Source organism: Nannospalax galili, unplaced genomic scaffold (assembly GCF_000622305.1).
Source record: "Nannospalax galili isolate Female #2095 unplaced genomic scaffold, S.galili_v1.0 scaffold589, whole genome shotgun sequence".
NCBI classification, from domain to species: domain Eukaryota; kingdom Metazoa; phylum Chordata; class Mammalia; order Rodentia; family Spalacidae; genus Nannospalax; species Nannospalax galili.
In genome coordinates this window covers 2,698,747-2,706,970 of record NW_008360324.1, presented here as the reverse complement: position 1 = coordinate 2,706,970, position 8,224 = coordinate 2,698,747, and positions in this window count along the sequence as shown.

Genomic DNA, 8,224 nt, shown 5'->3' with positions numbered 1-8,224 from the left:
TTAATTTATTTATTTTATGGGTATGAGTGTTTTGCCTACATGTATGTAAGTGCACTCATGCTGTGCAAAAGCCCATAGAAACCAGAAGTGGGCATGAGATCCCCTGGAACTGGAGTTACAGATAGCCATTAGCCACCACGTGGGTGCTGGGAATTGAACTCAGGTCCTCTAGAAGAGCAGCCAGTGCTCTTAACTGCCAGGCCATCTCTCCAGCCCTCGCAGCTGTTTCTTTTTTTTCTTTATTATTTTTATTTTATGTGTGTGTGTGTATTGCCTGCACGTAGGTAAATGCACCCATGCAGTACAATGTCCATGGAGGACATAAGAGGTCATCGGATCTCCTGGAACTGGAGTTATGGACAGTTGTTAGCTGCCATATGGGTTCTGGGATTCGAACCCAGGTCTTCTGCAAGAACAATCAGTGTTCTTAACCTCTGAGCCATCTCTCTAGCCCCTTGCAGCTATTTCTTAATCCTAAACTTATTCTAAAATAAAAGTTTAATGAGATAGAGAAAGGGAAGAGGAGTGCAGGGGACAGTGAGATCATATAAGGAACCAGAAGTGGGTGACAAGAATCAACAGAAACTAGATCAGGGATCCCTATACCATAAGATAGACATGAGTGCCTGCAGACAATGACTCCACAGCAATAATAAGCAAGTCCCAGGTGGACGGACATCCATGACAGCTTTCCTTCAAGCTCATCCTAACTATATTTCACTTTCTGCCTAAACTCACACACATACAAATATTTGTATATATATATATATATATATATATATATATAGAGAGAGAGAGAGAGAGAGAGAGAGACATATCTACATGTGCATACAGACACATGCTCACACATATAGACCCATGTTTATACATATTCACATGCCTGTGTGAGCAAGTGCACACACACAGCCCGCCCCAGACACACCTGGGGGACATAGTGCCTGCTTCAAGGAATTTAGTCTCCAAACACCAGTCAAATAGCCCGTGATGCACAAAGAAATTGTCAGCAAGACAGAATTAGTGATTTCATTTGCCCTTTGATAGAAGTTCTTGAAGGCAGGTTCTGCTGGGCTCTGAAAATGGGAGGTTCCCCTGGCCCAGGCTGTTCCCAGAACTGCCCTGTCTCTGGATTGTGGCCCCAGGCTGTTCCAGGTGGGCCCATTGTGTGCCTTCATGTCTCTCAACCCCTGCTGACTTTCACTCCCCTAATTCTTCTCTTGCTATTTTGCTGTCCAGTTGGGAGGTGAGCCTCTCATGAGCAGGAAGAGGATCCGGCCCAGCCTGTGCCTGTAGCCCCACAGGGCCTGGTACTCAATACATATGAGGTAGGTACTGAACAGGAACCAACATGTTGGGCAGAGGTGCTCAGAAGACAGAGAACTTGCTCTTCAAAGAGTAAAGGTGTTCCTCTTGCCAAAACCCAGGACTCCATTTATGATTTTGTAACAACCAGTCCACCACACTGTAGCCTGAGATTCAGATTCAAAATCAAGTTTGTAAGCACACTTTCTGTTTATAGAGCACTTCTGCATCCAAGAGCTCATTGGGCTTTCTCTCAACTGTGACACAGGAATATCACTCAAACCCATTAAATGGATAAGGGAATGGAATTTCAGAAAAGCAAAGAGATTTGCCTAGGTTGTCACAGCAATGAGGTAAATGCCCTAGAGTTTAGACTAGTGACTCCTAATGACTTCCTATGGAACACACACACACACACACACTCACACAGCACCCTGCCCCTTCTCTTCGTTGATCCGGAAGCACCATCCAGAACAGAAGGCATCTGCTATGGTTTGGTGCTACCACTGCCCACCACTGAGCCAAGGGCAGCCTCACCAGGGCTCTCCCCAATCCCCCAACCCCACCCACCTGACATAGTACAGGAAGGGGCAATAATCCTCTCTCTGCAGCTAGAGAAGGGGATGCTCAGAAAAGACAGGCAAAAGGCAAAACTAGCCCATGAACTCATGTTGTCAATCTCTTCAACTCAGAGAATCAACTTGTTTGGAGGTAACCTCAGGATGGCATAACCCCAAGGCATTACCTGTAGCCCCTTCATCCACCCTCTACAATCAGAGGACCAAAGCAGCAGACAGCCAGGCAACTGTGCCATGTCCCCCATAGTCCCAGCTACTTGAAAGGCTGAGCTAGCAAATCATTTGAACCCAGGAGCACTGGGCCAGCACAGGCAACATAGTGAGACCCTGTGTCAATCAGCAAGAAAAGGCAACAAGTAATGCCCATATTAACATTCACTTCTCCTCTTAGCCTAGAGCTGGACCACCTGAGCTCATTCGAATCCTTGCTCTGCTGTTTTCTAGCAAGTAAACGAACCTCCTGTGACTAGTTCTCTCCACTTGCAGTAGGGAGATGATAAGACATCACCTCTGAGGGCATCTTCAGATTATATGAGCAGTTAGAATCACACCTGAGCTGAGCGTAGTGGCACACACCTTTAACCCCCAGCACTCGGGAAGCAGGGGCAGGCAGATTTCTGTGCATTCAAACCCAGCCTGGTCTATATAGTGAGTTCCAGGCCAACCAGGGCTACAAAAATAGACCCTGTCTCAAAAAATTAGTTTTTGAGACTTGCCTTTTTATTGCTTTCAACTTTCAGAAATCATCTACAACAGGCGCGGAGAATCAAGAGAAGAGTTGTGTTTGCCTTACTTTGGGGAAGGGGCAGGCAGATTTCTGTGCATTCAAACCCAGCCTGGTCTATATAGTGAGTTCCAGGCCAACCAGGGCTACAAAAATAGACCCTGTCTCAAAAAATTAGTTTTTGAGACTTGCCTTTTTATTGCTTTCAGCTTTCAGAAATCATCTACAACAGGCGCAGAGAATCAAGAGAAGAGTTGTGTTTGCCTTACTTTGGGGAATTTGGGGGTTTTGTTTTTTGGTAAATGTACAAAATATGACATAACACAGGAAGAATCTTGTTTGTTTTTGTTTTGTTGATTTTTTGAAACAGGGTCTCCCATAGCCCCAGCTGACCTGGAACTGCTATATAGACTAGGCTAGCCTTGATCTCAGAGAGATCTGCCTGCCTCTGCCTCCTAAGTGCTGGGATTAAGGGCAGACACTGCCATACCCAGCATCCAGGACAAATGTTATGAGTCTAGTGGTTGATTCAGAAAGAAACAAGTAGCTGGTATAAAGGTGCATGCATAATCCCAATAATTGGATGACTGAGGCAGAAGGATTGTGATGGGTTCTAGGCCAGACTGGGCTACGGAGTCAGTACCTGTCTCAAAAAAGTAGTCGATGAACAAATAGCAAATAAAACAAAACAGAAATAAACTGCTACAGGAATGAGTTTCAAGGAAGGGTCTGAGTTGTCTGGGATGGCTGAGGATGCTGACCAGGCAGGACCTGAACCAACCTCAGATACGCTGAGCTGGGGCTGGGGAAAGGAGTCAAGGCAGAGATGTGGGATTCATGTGGTATCCTGAAAGAATGAGCAGAATTGTAGATAGTGATGCTGACCAGAAGGCAAAAGGCCTTTGTATTGACCTGAGATCCAGAGCACTTAGGTTCTTATAAATATAAGTACTCACTGTACTAATATGGTACTTACTGTACACCTGTTTTGTGTCTGACACTGTTCAAAGCACATAGCATAGGACACATTCAGAGAACAGTCTAATCTTCTACATTTACGCAGTTGGATAACTAACAATACAGTCTCTCCGTTCTGTGAGAAGGTAGTGTTATAAAAAATCATTCAGAAATAGTCCTGGGTGAAGGAATTGGGAGGTCTTCGGGCAGGAAAAATGAGAAGAGTAAAACAAAGATTCAGGAGCATAGCAAATGGACACTATTAAATATTAGTTACTTCCATGTTCCTCCAACTCCCTCCTTCTAAGGAGGACATTCTGAGAAATATGATTTGTTTTGCTGGGCAGGGAGAAGGAGAGGAGATGTTTGGAGTGGAATTGTCTATGACCCTCACTGACTCTATCCATGAAATCTTGATCAAACCCATAAGATACACCAGGTACCCTTATGTTCAGGGTGTCTGTTCAATACAATGAAAAGAAGTTGTGGATGAGGACAGAGCAACCTCAGGTCACCCACCTCAAATGGGTACAAGGTAATGATTCTATGGATGTCCACAGACTACAAAGGTGCATAGCATGGAACCAGGGCAGTGGGTAAGAGGGTGCTGAGTTTTGAGGACATGCCCCTGCTATGGGAGAGGGCAAGAGTAATGAAAGATGAGGAACCAACCCTGGGTTGGATCACACGGTCAGAGGGCTAATCTTCACCACTAAATCACTGAGTTGGGCTTAGTTTCCATAATAATTCATCTTGTCAACTGGCCTGGATCTGGAATCACTGAGATAAAGTGATGAGCATGGTTGTGAGGGACTTCTTGATCAGGTTATGTGAAGCAGGAAGACCCACCCTAAATGTAGGTGGCACCTTCCAGCGGCGGCCCAGGTAAAAGACAGTCCCAGGACAGAGCTTTTCTTTTTGCCTCACTGCCTTTGTGTCTCTCTGGTGAGTACATCTACCCTGTTGCTGTTGCTGCTGCTGCTGCTGCTGCTGCTGCTGCTGCTGCATCCAACATAGACTGAAGATTAGTGGTTCCCCAGGAACCCTTCAGGCCTTCAGCACCAGGTTGGAATTGCTGAGGCATCAACTGAGAAGCTACATGGTTCTCAGCATGAAGACTGGGATTATTGGACTATAACAGACCATGTTGGGTTAGTCAATCTAATAAATCCCTTTTGAGATATACATTCATGGGGCTGGTGAGATGGCTCAGCAGTTAAGAGCACTGGCTACTCTTGCAGAGGACCTGGGTTTCAGCACCCATATGACAGATGACAACCACCTGTAACTCCAGTTCCAGGGGATCCAGTGCCCTCTTCTGGCTTCTTCAGGCTTTGTACAACATGGGTGCACTTACATACATGCATGCAAAACACTCATACACATAAAAATAAATTAAATTTTTAAAAATCACCTTTTGATTACATAGGACAATCTCCATTTTAAAATCCTTTAACTTACTTCATCTGCAAAGTCCCTTATACCAGGCAAACTGGCACATTCACAAGTTTCAGGGACTGAGATGGGACATATTTGGATAGCTGCTGAACAGACATGATGACCTGAACTGATAGAGAGGTGAGCTAACAAAGGAATAGTGAGAGGGCATGGGTGACCCATATAAGAGCTGAGAGAAAAGTCAAGGCCTGAGGACTACGGCCTTAGGAGAACACACCTCTGGAGCTTAGTTCACGGATGTTTGCAGAGGCCTACTATGCACAGGGACCAGAGGCTCTGAAGAACAGAAACTAATCAAAGCATGTATTCTTTGAAGATGCTTACCAGCAACACATGTACCCATACAGGAAGATGGTGACAGGCAGAATCACACTAGGTAATCCACAAAGATGAGACTGTTTGCTGAAGGCTCACAAGTCAGTCAATGGCTTTAGAGCATAGTAAAAACATCAAAGAAGCTTCTAGTAGTGAAGACAATGAACCAAAATGGACACTGGTACAGTGGCCTGGAGGACCCCTGGGGCGGGGGGTGCTGCCCACAGCTGGGGTAGGAAGATGGGCAGGCCCTGTGAGGTATGGTTGAGATCTAGCCTGCTTGGCTCCATGTGTTTAAAACTTACCACCAGGGGGTGCATAAGAGCCAACATGGGCCTGAGCTCAGCAAGGGGATTTTCCAGAAACAGGATCCCCCAAGGAAAGCTGAAAAAAAGTTTTCCCAGTCTGAGCTCCACAAAGCCTGGAAGGCCTGGCTGCCTCCATGTGATCTCTGACTCAGGGGCTTACCCAGATTTTCCTCTTCCAGTTAAGGCAAACCACATTTTTTTCCATCCCTCCCATTCCTGGTTGCCTGCAGCACTAAGTGCCTGTAACAAACACACTTTGGCCCAGAATGTCATTGCACCACAGAATACCATAGCGGAGGAGACTAAAACATCTAAGCCTGGAAGCTCAGGCTTACCCAAGGACACAAGGTTACCTGTTGAGACAAACCATAGGATAGGAACCAAGGCTGGAACTCAAATGTCCTCACCCCAGATCCAGTGCTCTTATCACATAAGGGCCTCTTGCTGTGCAGGCCTGCAGTCTGAGACAGAAGGATTTCAAGTTCAAGACCAGCTTGGATGCTGAGACGGTTTCAAAAGAAAATTTTGTCAGGCATGGTGGCACCCACCTTTGGTCCCAACACACAGGAAGCAGAGGCAGGCAAATCTCTGTGAGTTTAAGGTTAGCCTGAGCTACGTTGTGAGTTCCAGGCCAGTCAGGGCTACATAGTAAGACCCAGTCTCAAATAAATTTTTTAAAGGAACCTCTGATTCTATGTAATGGAATCTTACACAGTTCCTTGAGTATAAATAATACTAGTAACAGCAGGCAACTGTGGCAGGCATAGCCCTGCAGCTGGGGGCTGAAGGGGACTTCCTTCAGCACTCACAGGCATCCAAAGTAGATTCTGTTGGTCATGGAAATGTTACTGAACTCCTTCCTCCCATGGTTAATACAGCAGGAGGGAGAATGCTAGACGATAAAACCTTTTTCTCTTAGGCCTGTTCTCCCAAGACAGCAGAGCAACACAAACGACATTGTTTTTCAACCCCATCCCAGAGGTACACGCCTCATACCCTGGAGGGGACATCCTCAGTGAGAAACCAAAGCCCTGCTTCCTCAAACTCAAGTTAGGCTCTGCTTCCTCTTCCTCCTTAGGAGGTGGGGAAGGAGCCAGTATGCTGGTAGTAACTGCCCCAGCATAGACAGCTATGTGGTTTTGTGCCTCTGAAACATCCAGTTCCTCTGCCTGCCATTCTCTCCCTCACCTATCTGCTGATCCTGGCTTCCAAAGTCATTTCCTGCCATGCCCCTGCTCCAGGACTCAGGCTGACTTGGGGACATGCCTTGTGTCCTTGTTCCAAAGGCTGCTTCTTCCCTTGAGTAGATATCACAGACTGGCCTGTTAAAGAGTCTCTGCCCCACACTGAGATTTTCCTACACTACCTACATATGGATAGAGGTGGCTTCATGGCAGTGCCTCAGTGTGAGTGACACATGGCAAGCTCTCCAGGACATTTATTTATTTATTTTTTTACTGTTTGAAACAGGGTCTCCCTACAGCTCCAGTTGGCCTGAAACTCACTCTGTAGACCAGGCTGGCCTTGAACTCACAGACATCCATCTGCCTCTGCCTCCCAAGTGCTAGGACTAACGGTGTGGACCACCACGCCCTCGGCCTTGAACTCACAGACATCCATCTGCCTCTGCCTCCCAAGTGCTAGGACCACGCCCAGCTCAAAGAGCTTTAGAACAAATGAAAGCACCAAGCCTTCAATGATTTGGCTTCTGCTGCTAAGCCCCTCCCCCCATTCCCTCCTAGTACCCTAAACAGGTATTTAGGTCCCGTGGTCCCGCTTACCTTCCTCTGTCTCTTCTGTCTCCTAACAGATCTCCACCCTGACCCTAGCTCTGCCTTCAAGCCCCACTGTTCCCCTCCATCTTTTTTTTTTTTTTTTTAACTTATTTTGTCTTTTTTTTTTTGTCTGAGACAGGGTCTCCCTGCAGCCCCAGCTAGCCTGGGACTCACTATGTAGATCAGGTTGGCCTTGAACTCACAGAGATCTGCCTGCCTCTGCCTCCCAAGTGCTGGGATTAAAGGCATAAGCAAGCCTCTTTTTTTTTTAACTTTTTCAAATCTTTATTGAGAATTTCATACATGCATACAAGGTGTTTTGATCAAAGCCATGCCCACTTCCTCCCCTCCAACATTACCCCCTCTGAAGAGGTAACCCTAAAATCTTTTAAGGATTAGATACAAGCTCCCAAATACTTTTGACATTTTTGGCCTTTGGGTCAGAATATGTTGCAGGACATTTTGACTTTTATTCAAGAAACTGGCTACATTTCTCTGGGGTCTTTTTACCATTGCTAGTCAATTCCTACCTCCTTTTTTTTTTTTTTTTTTTTTTTGGTCTTTTGAGGCAGGGTCTTCCTGTAGCCCCAGCTGTCCTATGTAGACCAGGCTAGCCTTGAACTCACAGAGATCTACCTGCCTCTGCCTCCCAAGTGCTGGGATTAAAGGCGTGCACCACCACACCCAGCCCTACCTGCCAATAGGGAATAGGGACACAGACCGTGCTGGCTTCCATGCTGAACAGGAATGCAGGGTGAGGCAACTGGAGTACCCCTTCAGTGGGTCTATCTAAAAGACTCCAAAATTACA